Source organism: Myotis myotis, unplaced genomic scaffold (assembly GCF_014108235.1).
Source record: "Myotis myotis isolate mMyoMyo1 unplaced genomic scaffold, mMyoMyo1.p scaffold_m19_p_30, whole genome shotgun sequence".
Lineage (NCBI taxonomy): Eukaryota > Metazoa > Chordata > Mammalia > Chiroptera > Vespertilionidae > Myotis > Myotis myotis.
Genome location: NW_023416336.1, coordinates 1,372,272 through 1,385,348, shown reverse-complemented (window position 1 = coordinate 1,385,348; position 13,077 = coordinate 1,372,272). Strand labels below are relative to the sequence as shown.

General features: G+C 54.8%; 1 protein-coding gene across 5 annotated transcripts in view; it reads right to left on the bottom strand.

The window, feature by feature from the left end:
- Positions 1 to 12,826, bottom strand: part of CRACDL (CRACD like) — a 122,244-nt gene extending 109,418 nt beyond the window's left edge. For 2 of the 5 annotated variants that reach the window (XM_036302279.1, XM_036302280.1), the window contains exon 1: positions 12,526 to 12,826. The gene's annotated coding sequence lies outside the window, so the exon portion shown is untranslated. Of the gene's footprint in view, positions 1 to 12,255; positions 12,424 to 12,525 lie in introns of those variants that run through there. The other 3 variants (XM_036302276.1, XM_036302278.1, XM_036302277.1) reach the window with 2 other exon arrangements.
- Between the last annotated feature and the right edge of the window lie 251 nt (positions 12,827 to 13,077).

Here is a 13,077-nt window from a genome sequence, read left to right as displayed (position 1 = left end):
GAAGGAAACCGACATCTGACAATGGCCAGAGGCCAGGCACTGGACTGGGAAAGCACCTGACACGTAGCATCTAATCCCCTCCGCCAGCCTGGATGAGTTACTGCTCCGACTCAGGGAAGTGGAACGTTCCCAGGTGTGTGAGTCTCATCACCAGTGACCAGGCTGGGACTAGGGCCCAAAACAAAGGAAAACAAAAACTAACACCCGTATTTGAGAACTCCAACCTTGGCTGGTTTAGCTAAGACTGAAGGGCCTCACATTTCCCAGCATGTGCCTCTCAGGGGTGCCTAAGCCCGAGGCACCCCGAGACTGGTCCTGAGCCTGCCTCGCTGAGCGGGTGCTGCGCAAGCTGCAGTCTCCTCAGGTTCCCTGCTTCTCCTTCAGCCCCACGTGCCCAGGCATTGACGAGCCACGCCAGTGAGGGGTCCCCCGCTGCTCCCCACCACTGACCACCTCTGTGACTGCTCAGGCAGTTCCACAGGCCAGGAGGACCCTCTGTCACACTCCCAGCCAGGGCCACTGCATAACTTTCTCGGGCTCTGTGCACTTTTGCCTTCATGGGCCCTCCTTCTATTAAAAATAAAAAGTATATTTTACAACTGCATCAGTTCAAAGATGAACATATTCTTATATATTAAGACACTTTCTTTGACCTTAAGTTCATGTCTCCCTTCTCATTTTAAAGTAAATTAAGACATGTTTGTGGATCCCTGAAACTATTATGGACCTTCAGCATTGTGCCTCCCCTGCTAGGGGACAATTGGCCCCGCCCCTCACGGTCCCCAGAACACTCCCCATGGAAGACCCAGCCCAAGTACGGCCTCTACCTCTATGACCCGGACTCCCCAGCCCTGCCCCAGTGGGACCTGCTGCCCGGACCGTCACACTCCCTGCACTATGATGATGTGTCTACAGCTACTGCTTAGCTGTGAGTTCCACAGGGCCTCGGTTCTGTGTGCTGAAGAACACGGGACAGGATGAGTAGAAGTGAACTTTTATGGTGAACCTACTGGCTGATTTGATAGGGCTGTGTGAGGGGCTCTCGTCTGGTTTTCTTGCGGCCATATATCTCATATTCAGATCGACTCCACACCAGCTACCTCCCACAGGTGCCTGCAAGACTTGGCCTACTAGGGGAGGGACATGCCCGCAAGAGTCCCAGAGCCTTCTCCAAGGTCCGGGTAGAAGAGAGGTCTGGAGTGGCTCACGGTCCCTGCGTGGCTAAAACGACTGAGGTAGCTAATGCTATGGCTCCGCTGCGCGATGGCACTTCGCATGCCTTGTAAGCAGTGCCGCTGCTTGGGATTGCTTTTGGTGCCTGAAAGCTGAGAAAAAATGCAGAATTAGAGAAAATTAGGCAGTCCTTAGTCATTGAAACATTGGTGTTACTGACCCTGCTACATCTTTTAAATGTATCTTTGTGTTTGGTTACCTCTTTTATTATTATTATTATTGTTTTTATTGCTTTTTAGAGAGAGAGGAAGGGAGAGGGATAGAGAGATAGAAACATCGATGAGAGAGAAACATCCACCGCTGCCTCCTGCACACCCCCTACTGGGGAATTGCCCTGACCAGGAATTGAACCTGTGGCCTCTGGTTCATGGGTTGACACTCAACCAGTGAGCCACAGGCATCCGGGTTGGTTACTTTTTAGACCACATTCTCTTCATTCATATGGGGTGTTTTTTTGTGTGTTGTTTTTTGTTTTTTTTGTATTAAAGTAGTTTTTTCCTAAAAAGAAAACATCTGGGAGTAGAAAACCACACTTGGTCTCATCACTGGATAAAGCCTCACTGCAGAAGCGTTATGATCCCAGGCACCCCCTGGTGGAACCTGCTTAAATTGCAGGCAAAGTCCCCTGGAGGAAACAGCAAACTGCTAAGGGGCACACCTATATTTATGAAGGGCTACAAATATTAACTCTACAAGCACTGAGCCTTAGTTTTTTACATGCCAATCCCTGATGCACAATCATTATGTGAAAGTGGAATCAATATGATGTCGCAGACACGGGCAGGTTATTATATTTCGATATGTGTAGATGTTATCTCAAAGAACCTCAAAATGCATAGTGTCTTTCTGTTTATATATATTTTCCTCCTTGATAGAGCGCGAAAATATAATCACTTTCATGTGAAAGGCTTCCCAAATTGCTGGATGCTACAAAGGAACCCTCATGCTCAGAAAGACCAGGGATTTAGGGGGAGAGCCCACAGCCTTCAAGAACCGAACACTGCGGCAGACCCTCCTGGACGCTGCGCCTTAAGGTGAATTCAGATGGGATTTCCGTTTGGCTGCCAGGGAGGAGCTTCCACTGTAACCTTGTACAGAGACTGTAAGTCCGTCCGTCAGAAGAGCACAGAGCTGCAATACAACAGCAGTGTTTATTTGGGAGCCGGGGAGCAACAAGAACAGATGATGTTTGGGAAGTCTCTGCTCCTTCAGCTGATCATGCTCACCAGGACCACACTCAGGCCGCCACCGCTGATCCAATGCCAAGTCAGGATCCCGGGGCAGCCCCCACGCCTCAGGGACATTAGGGAACCACCTCCCTCTCCGCCCCACTTAGGTCTCCTTGGATGGGGACAGGCAAGTCACCTTCACACCCTCACCTCCAACAGTGATAATCAGCTCACCTTTCAAGGTTATTCCAAGAATTAGCGGGATCATGTATTCCTTCAGTGCCTAATAGTGGCTGGGATACACACAAGCTTAGGCCATTGGTTCCAAACCTTCCTTCCTCAAGTCTCCCTTCGGCTTTTATTCTCACAGACTGCAGCCATTTAACATTTACTCCCCCAGAAGGTGAGGAAGGGCTAATTACGGGCTTACTCTGGGCCATGCACTGTTCACACCATCCTCCCGTTAACCCACAGCAACGCTCTAGGACCTAGGCCCTAGGGCCTAGGTGGCTGTGAGAACCACACGCATTTTCCAGTTGGGAATGGAGGCCGTGAGAGGCCGCACGGCCGAGAACAGGAGGGCGGGGCGCTGCATCCAGGGCTCCCAGCCACAGGCCTTATTCCGCTTCAACTAGGAAAGTGTTAACCAAAAAAGGGAGAGGTGGAACGTAAGGCTTAATTATAATGAAATGTTTTGAACTCACGCTTGTACATCAGCCATGTCCACAAGAAGTATTGCCTTTGCTTCTCCCAACTCTGGGAGGCAGGCACCCCAGCACCCCAATGCGCAGAGGAGGAAGAGCGCCCAAGGCTGTGACCCAGGTCACCCCACAGCCAGGCCACCAGGGCGGATCCAGGTCGGCCCAGCCTCCCGCCCGTGTCCTCCCCCTGCCAGGCCCCCCTGTGACCTTCCCCTCCCCCTTTCCCCCAGCAGAGCAGGAGGGAGGGGGAGGGCTCTGCATCGACTCCCTGGGCCGAAGTCAGGGAGGAGGTCTCTGGGGGGAGCTGACCCAGAGTCAGGAGCCCTTCTGGTGGCCCAGGCCCTGTGGACACTCCGGGAGGAAAATGTAAAGAGTGTTCACTCCCATCAAGTGATGCGGACACTTGCCAGCATTTCAAAGTTAACAGTTCAAAACAGGTGAAGCGCAGGTGACAGGAAAGGACCCGGTTCAAACCCTGCTCCACTGTGTATTGGTGACTTAGGGAAGTCCCATAACCTCCCTGGGCCTCGGGGCCCTCCTCCATGAGGAATAAAGCAAGCACAGCACCTGGCGTGTTAGCTGACCGGAACCAGGGTAAAACCATCCACCACAGGGCACGGGGAGAGCAGAGAGCTGCACCCAGAGTGGGGCCTGCAACCACAGAAACACCCGAATTCACAGTAATTATACACAAAAGCCTGTTTGAGGAGAACTGTTGTTCACTAATTGACTGATGAACAATTGTAACTCATGAAAAAAACTGGCCACTAACTTAAACTTAGCAGGATGTTAACTCTTGCTCGCCACCCAGGCCTGGTGAGGGGGACTATTCCACATTCACAGGACACCGCCAAGGAAGGGGCAGGGGAGACAAGGGTTTGCCAACGTGGGGAGAACACAGCCAGGCTGCCAGGCCAGGTCCTCCCGCTGAGGCAGGCCCAGGGCTGACTATCACATGGGTCTGTGGGCAGGCCCAGGGCTGACTGGCACCCCGTGGTCTGGGGCAGGGCCGGTCTGCAGAGACCACTGCCTGGGGCCCCACCACGCGTCTGCCTGCTTGGAGCTCAGGCTGGTGAAGCTCCCAATCTGGTTTTGCAGAGAAAAGCGACGGGGGGCTCCGTCACAGAGCTCCAAGGACGACCAAAGGCTGATTCAGCGAGACGAGACCAGGCCCACCATACTCCTGGCTAATTCGGTGGCTCTCACTCTGCCTGCATCTAATACAGTGGTTCTCAACCTTCTGGCCCTTTAAACACAGTTCCTCATGGTGTGACCCAACCATAAAATTATTTTCGTTGCTACTTCATAACTGTAATGTTGCTACTGTTATGAATCTGACATACAGGATGGTCTTAGGCGACCCCTATGAAAGGGTCGTTCGACCGCCAAAGGGGTCGCGACCCACAGGTTGAGAACCGCTGGTCTAAAATGACATAAGAAGTACAAAATTAAAGAAGAGAGACAGGTGAGAAGCTCCTCCCACCTGGTTTGCTCACTGCCTGCTGGAGGCGGGGACACCCAGGACTCCACTTCCCGGCTTCCCTCCACATTACATCCTCTTCTACCTAAAGGAACTCCTGGAATCCTGAAGAGCCAGATGCTGACGGTGCTGTCGACCAAGATGCAGGAATCTCATGGGGAAAACCTTGGTGAGAAAGAAATTATTTCAGGAAGAACATGCATGTCCGAGGAGGAGGAGGCTTGGATATGCACAGGAAATCTACGGAGGGGATGGGATGTCGCAGGAACCAGCCAGACAAACGTGCAAAAGGGCATGACAGGGATGGTCACTGTCGTCTGTTACTAAATGGCGAAAGGATGAAAATGAGCTCCCTAAACGTCCATTCAGAGAAGGCGTGGGTGAGTAAGCGGAGGCCTACCCACCCGATGGCGCTCCTCACAGCCACGGGGGCTGCTGCTACGGAAGATTATCTAGGAATGTGGAAATGAGACTCAGCACGCACTACTAATTGTGAAGGGCAACCCACAAAACAATCTTGATGTGCCCGCTTTTGTTTTAATTATTTATTATGTTTTAATCCTCACCTGAGGACATGTTTTTATTGATTTTGAAAGAGGGAGGGAGGGAGGGAGGGGGGAACATCAATGTGAGAGAGAAACATTGATTAGCCACCTCCCAAACACACCCTGACCAGGAATCAAACCCACAACCTAAGTATGTGCCCTGACCCGAATCAAACCTGCAATCTCTTGGTGCATGGGATGATGTTCCCACCATCTGAGCCACACAGCCAGGGCGTGACCTTTATAATTGAATATATACGTTTGTACATACATGCATAGGTGAATATTCGGTATAGCACAGGACATTTGGAAGATGTGCCCCCAAATGTTACCGAGGCACCTGCTCATGTTCTGGCCCCAGGTGTGCTGGACATAGAGGCTCTCTGTTACGGTGGCACCTGGCCCTGAGCCACACGAGGGACCAGCCAAAGGGCAGGCTGGATGGAATGAGCCAAATCACCACTCTGGTCCCAGCCCCAGACGGCAGGCAGGCCTGCTCTGTGCCAAGTTCACTTTCTTCCTGTCCACAGCGGTTCCTCCTCCACCTAGAGATCCCCCGGGCTGCCCCAGGGCCCATGAAACACACCCAGTAATTTCACTTCTAAATGTGGTACCAGATAAGCCCTGCCTACTCAATTCCAAGTCCCAGATTTGCTCATGAAAGCCACAGGGACAAGATGACACTGGCCAGGCCTTGGAAAACGGATGACTCAGGTCTTCTGAGCGCGTGTGTGCCTATGTGAAGAGCCCATTTCACCCAGAGAGTATACTGGAAATGCTGACCTGTGACGATTTAAATATCTGACTTCCGACGGAGCATGCAGCTGACACCCAACAACCTTCCAAAAATACGTGACCAGTTCTATTCCCGTGGAAATGATCCCCGTTCACAGGGAATGAGTCACCAGGTGGAGTGGTGTGGCCGTGGTTCAGATGCCAAGTGGGTGGGTCTCACCTGCCAACAACCCCGTCCTCCTCCTTGCTCCTGGGAGCAGAGTCTGCTCAGGAAGGACCCAGGAGAAGTTCTTTGTGGGGAGGGCGTGAGGGAAAACATGAATCATTAAGGGACGGAATCAGGAAGGCCCTCAGGACTGGGAGTGAGGAATTAAACCCGGGTTAGAGAAGCAGGGGCAGCGTGGAGACGGGACCTCAGAGCGGCCCACTGCATGTCCCATGCGATGCAGAGCAGCGAACTCTACAGACTCAGGTCTGCGGAGAGGATTGTGCTAACTGAAATCAGCCAGTCAGAGAAAGACAGACACCATGGGATCTCACTTATATGTGGAATCTAATGAACAAAAATAGCAAACTAGAAACAGAAGCATAGAGACATAGAACAGAGTGACAGCTGTCGGAGGGGAGGGAGTTTTGGGGGCTGAGTGGAAAAAAAAAAGGTGAAGGAATTAAGCCCCCCAAAATATATATATATATCCCCAAAACACATAAGCACAAACAACAATACAGTGATAGCCAGAGGGAAAAGGGGTTGGGGAGGTGGGGGAGGGCAAAGCAGGGATAAAAGGAGACAGAGAGACTGCTCGGGGCGACGGGCACAGGATGCAGTGTGCCAATGACGTTTTGTGGAGTGTACACTTGAAACCTGCACGGTTTTGCTAACCAATGTCACCCCAAGAAACTCAATCAAAAAAGAGAGACCCGGGTCTGAGCCTCTGCCCTGCGACGAAGTGTGGCCTCCACACCCACTGCCCCTGTCCCTGCCCCCGCCGGTGCAGACACGGCGCTGGCCACAGGCCGGCCACCAGACCGCGAAGAGCTGAGCGGAGACGGCCTAGCACCAGGCTCACAGCAGCACGTCTGGCGGGACTAAGGACCATTCTCCACGGTCACTTGTTTCCCGAGGAGCTGAGAGCAGAACCCAGCCTTGGACGCACACTTCGGTGTCCCTCTGCGAACCTGAAGTGGGTGTGGACAAGCCACATAAGCCTGTGTAGACCTCCCGGCCCCAGAGGTCAGCATGCACCGCAAGCTCACCCAGGTCAACGGGACAATGGCTTCGCAGAAATAGTCCCAATCTTGAAACTGGTTTAAGGGTCTAATTTAGTGCTGTCTTGTCAGAAAACAGTCCATTCTGAGGAAAAAGAGCTAAGGGAATGCTGACTCTTACAAGCTATGTTAAGCATAAATAGGAGGCAGAGCACATGCGTATCAGAGAGAGAAAGCCGTGGAAGGGCAGAGGGGCACTGAAGGTGCAGGAGGCCACGCACGCCCAGGCAGCCGGGCGGTAGATGTTCACAGCACGCTCACCGCTATCCGAAACGGTACTGAATATTCATAAGGTCATGCTCATGAGACTAAGTATACAATTTAGGTCTTAACTCAGTTAACCACTGGTGACACCCATTCGGACCTCTAGTCCAAGGCTGCTCATCAAGTCCTCGGCAAGCCGCAGAGGTGGCAGGACGGAGCTGTCCCCACGCTTGCCAGTAGGACACCTGTGTGTTCACTGGCGCGGCCCCTCCCATCCATGGCCCCACAGCTAGCACTTTAATTCTGGTTCCTCAAATCAGCAGGAAAAGCGGATGCAAATGCTGCGAACCCCTGGACTAGGTGCTGAGGGTCTCCCACCAACTTGCACCCTCTCCTGCCTGTTACCTCCCCATCCCCTTCCCTTTGCTTCCCACTGAGTGTTTTAAATTGCACCAAGGGCCCTGGCTGGTGTGGCCCAGTTGGTTGGGCGTTGTCCCATGCACTGAAAGGTTGCCAGTTCAATTCCCCATCAAGGCTCATGCCCGGGTTGCATTGTGGGATCAACGCCTGGGTTGCTGGCTCGATCCCCAGTAGGGGGCGTGCAGGAGGCAGCCGATCAATGTTTTCCTCTCACATCAATGTTTCTCTCCCTCTCCCTCTCCCTTCTGCTCTCTCTAAAAATCAATACAATATTTTATAAGCAAATAAATTAGTTAATTGCACCAAGGTCATCGCCCACCTGACACCTCCCAGTAGCTCTGCTCCAGAGCACCCTGTACAGCAGACTTGCTCCCCTGTGCAGACCCTTCATTGCTTTAGGTACTTTCCTAGGGGCTGCTCACTGGGAATTATAATAAGTGCTCTCTCACCATTTAAGAAGACAATGGAAGATTAATAGCTATAAATAATTTATGAAACATTTTCTCTGCTGATATAGTATCTCAGGTGGTGCGTGCGTGTGTGCGCGTGCATGCGTGTGCGTGTGCGTGTGCATGTGCATGCGTGTGCATGTGTGTGTGTCACCAGCCCCACTCAGTGGGGTATCTGAGGTCACAGGGCCTCTAAGTGGCAGAGCTGGTCCTGGAGCTCTGACTGTCCGCCTGCCCCCTTTGCTGGACCACCTGCTTTAAGAAAGCAAAGCACCTCTGACATTTTCATATCCCGCACTGGCCGTGGCCACGCTGAGAGTGTTTCTGGGAAAACGTGCGCATCACAGCGAATGCTTCTGCTCCTCCCGCAGATGTGGGGATTCGGGGAGGAATCACGGAGCTTGGGGAGGATTCGGGGAGAAACCACGGAGCCTGGTGTACGGACCTCAGAGGGTAGGCAAGTTCCTGGAAGTTCTCAAAACTAAGACTTTTAAAAACCGGTCCCACACACCAGGGCCAGGAGCAAACAAATAACTTCCTGTTCCTCACCCTTCAAAAGGATCTTTTGTAATTTCTGTCCACAGGCACCTTAAGCATAAGAAAAACATTTGTGAGCCCTGCCTACAGGAACGTGCGCAGGAACAGGGCAAGGGGCTGCACAGAACGAGTGGCCGACGCTGGTGAGGGGAGTCCCCGGTGGGTGGCCTGGCCACACATGTCTCGTCTCCTGTCGGTGTGCTGAGCGCTCCCGTGGCATCTTCCGGTTGGAGACCCACTGAGCTCAGGATTAAGGGGTAAAGCACATTAAAGCCACACACAGAATCCTCAGGTAATTAACTCCTCAGAATCACAAACATGTCTGAAAGACCGACTACCTGACCAAAAGGTTTGAAATGATTTTCCAGATGCACATATTTTAAGAAAAACAGGATTAAATGAAAATGCCTCTGATCTCCACTCAGTTAGGAGAAAGCACCGGAATTTAGAACGCCGTCCTCCCTGCAGGGGACACTAACTGTACCAGGTTTACAGCAACCTCGGCAAGGAAAGGGGCCAGCAGGGCCCCAGGAAGAGTCAAGACACAGCTGGGTCCCCAAAGGCCACTCTGGGCCGGTCCTTCTGTCTCCAGGGGTTCAAGAGTTCCTTCTCATGGGAGGTTCTCTTTCATCTCATGTCCTTGGGCCAAGACTTAATGTTACTTAAAGCCCCACCTCCTCCGAGAAGCCTTCCTTGACCACTTCACCTTCCACCCACGGTCAACAAAACCCAGGGCTTGGGTATTCAGCTTTGGGCCTCAAACAAGGCTGATTGTGTTCTCTGAGTAATTCCTCAGCCCCCTGAAGAAGCAATTATGTCTGGGACTCTTCTGTATTCCTCCATTGCTTTCAGGAAATGCAAGCACACAGTAGACCATTCTGATGATGAAGACGCTGCAGCATGAATAGGCAAGATGGTTTGGAAGATGTTAGTTAATCCACATGAAATTGACTTACTGGGCTGGGCTCAGCACCGTGTAAGCAGAAAGCGTTTGTCTTCTCCCCCACCCCCCACCAACCCTTCACAGCCCGGACTGGTTGCTCCAGAAGCTCCCCCACCCCAGCTTCCCAGTCTTTCTCAGGTAATAATTCTAGTGCACATTACCCAGGCTGGAGCCCAGAAGGATGGCGAAGGGGGGGAGGAGGAAGCTGCCTCTCTATTTTCCCTTGTTCCTGCCTGCACCGGGCCCATTTGGTTTCTCCAGGGATGGGGAACTAATAGAAAAAGGTATTTAATTTCCCTTTACATATCACAAGCAAAGCTTGGAGGTTTTGGCCCAGACCTTTACTCTAAGCCACATTATACAGAGGACAGAGGACCCAACCTGAGAAGGTTCCTGCCCCCAGGTAGAAAAAGTTCTTCTCACATGGGGCAGGGGGTGTCCTGGAGGGACCAAGCCCCTTTCCCCTTTGCCCCCAGCCTGGAGGAGGAGAGGTGATGGGGGCACAGAAACCCTGCGAGGCAGAGGGGGATGTGGGAAGCACGGGGAGCTTTTGTCCTGTGTCCTCCTGGGAACAGGAGACCACTCAGGACAGGAGGAATGGCAGCCCAGCATGGCTCCCACCGCCTAGGCGGGCGCTCAGGTGCCCAGGGGGGACCTGGACCCAGAGTGTGAGGACCTCTGGGCCAGGATGCAGGAGGCAGGTCCCCCGCTGCAGCTCACCCCGTGACACCCGCTGGACAACACTCAGTGGAAACAGGAGGAGGCTCAGGGGTGGGTGGGAAACTCACCAGAGGATCAGATGACCAACAAGAGGACACTTTCCCAACACCCTGATGTGACCGCAGCCTGCGCCCGGCGCCCAGAGACCACCAGCAGCAAGAAGGGACCCCAGGACCTGCACAGACTGAGAGGGTGACTCCCCAGGGACCGAGCTGCTTTAAACTAGCCAGTGACTGAGATAATATCACTTGAATTCGGTTCAGGAGAATCACAATCATGAGCTAGGTCCAAAAATAACCAAAGGAAGCAAAGTCCTTGGTTTAGGGCAGCAAAATTAAGTTCTTTTAAAACAAAACAAAGGTTGCACACGACCACTTGTAGCTGGTAAGCTCCACCCCTTCCATGATAAACCTGACAGGAAGCAGCTGGACGGATTCCAACACTCCTGGGTGGGGGGGGGGGGGTGTCCCCAGGCAGAATTCACGTGTCTGTGCACGGCAAGGCTGGAGGCTCACCTCGGAGGAAAAGCAGGTGGCTGCAAGCTCACCCGGGCAGATCCAGGCGCTCGGGGCCATCAGGAAAACCCACCCACCCGGTGGGCCCCGCGATTTCACACACAGTCTCTCATTTACCCCGGACAGCATCCCTGCGGCGAGCTGGCGACCACTACTCCCATTCTGCTGAGTGGCCCACTGAGACTCAGCAAACTTCGCTGACCAGCTCGAGATGACCACGCTCAATGGCAACACCGCACTAGGGCAGCCGCCCTTCAGCAACCCACACGCCTGGGCCCGCAGCGGCCAGATGCTCTGCATTCGCTGTGCAGCAGCCACGGGAGGTCCGCTGCTCTGTTTTATGAAGGAGGAGACATGCTTAGAGGGGTGAAGAAACTTGACTAGCAGGCAAGTCTGGAACCGGGGTGAGCAAGTGAGGCATTCGCCCCAGGCACAAAGTGTACGGGGTACCAAGAAACTCTGTGAGAGCAATGTTTTAGTGCCCTGTTTTCCAACACCTACATTAACACAGAGCAAAGCCAGGAGCAGCTTCGCTTACTGATCTCCAGCTCCAGCACGGAGGAGCACAGCACTGGGGCAGAGCCCGGCAGCCGGCCCAGCTCAACTCCTCCGCCAGCCCCAACGGCAGGACCTCAGATGTTCCTGAACTGCACTGTCCCTGGATGTTTCTCCTCCCTTTTAGGACCCTGACGGCTTAGGAGTGACCACCAAGCCCCATCATCCCAGGTGTGAGTGGGTGGCTGAGCTCCAAGGAGAATAGGGGCCATGTGTTCGTTATGCAAATGAAGGAAGCTGCAGGCGCAGGCTCGGGGAAGGGAGAGGGATATTTTAAGACATCAGCTTGAGAAGGTGCAGGGTGGCTCTAAAGGCTCACACAGCTGACTGTCTCCCGCTTGAAGGGTTTCCTGGCCCAAAATTCAGTGTTCAGCAGTGACACGACGCCAGCTGCCCGCCTGTACCGACACACGTCCGATTCCGGCGCTGGCGTCCCCTTCTCCTTGCATCTCAAAAGCCCCAGTTTTGAGTAACTACTTAAGTTACCTGTGTTAACCTCATATAAAGCCTTGTCTGATAGGAAGCGTATGTTCAACAAATATTTGCTGATTAAAATTTTAAACGTTTCTTAGGTCAAACCCTTACTGCTGGCTTGTGCTCAAAACCCAAAACTTGTTTAACAAATACACCATCAACCCTGAATAAGGAAGACGGTGAATGAATCTGTCCACAATTCCTCCTGCAAGGGCCTTCGGCTGCAGGAGGCACAAATCTTTCCTGGACTCGCAACCCCCGCCTGCACGACCGGCGCCCGCACCTTTAATGTTCTTACCGCCTTACCTGCCCGCTCTGCCTCTCAGGTCCAGGGGCAGCCCGTGAGCCCCGGGAAACTTCGGGGCGCAGCCGGTTCACCTCTTCCCTGCCCTGCACTGCCGTGGACCGAGCCCCAGGGGGTCATAGGAGCACCGGGCGGGTGGCCCTGCCCGCGGCGCTTCCGCCCCCAGCGCGACGCCGGGACGCGATTCCAGCCCGCGCCGCCCCGCCCGCACCCCGCGCCGCGGGTTCCCGGCCCCCGCGCGCGGCGGCCAGCCCAGTCCCGGCGCCCGGTACCTGCACGGCCGGCGGCGCTGCCCGGGCCCGGGCTCCCCGGCCCCGCGGGCCCTGCGGCCGGGAGCGACGCAGCAGGTGGCGGCGGCCTCCCGACGGCCGAGTCCGACCCGCGCGGCACGTCCTCCCGCGGCGGCGCTCGCGTCCCGGGCGCGCTCCCAGCCCGCGCCGCTCGCTCTCCGCGCTCGGCTCCGCGGGGGCGGACGCGTTCGCTCGCTCGGCCGCCGCGCGCCTCCCCCGCCGCCAGCCGCTCCCGGGAGCGTCGGCCCAGGGCTCGCGGGGACGCGCGGGAGGGCCCCGGGCGGCGGCGGCGGCAGCGGCCCCTGCCCCGCGCCGGGAACCTCCCCACCAGCCCGCGCGGCGGCGCTGTCGGGCTTCGGGCGGCCCTGACCTCTGCAGCCCGGGGCCACCTGAGCCCCGACGGGTCGGTCGCGCCCCCCGTCCTGGCGCCCCCGCGCGCCCCGACGCAGCCGCCCGTCCAAGGTCCCCAGAGCCGTCGCGGGTCCCCTGGGAGCTTCGCGGGTCCCCTGAGCACTTGGCGGGTCCCCTGGGAGC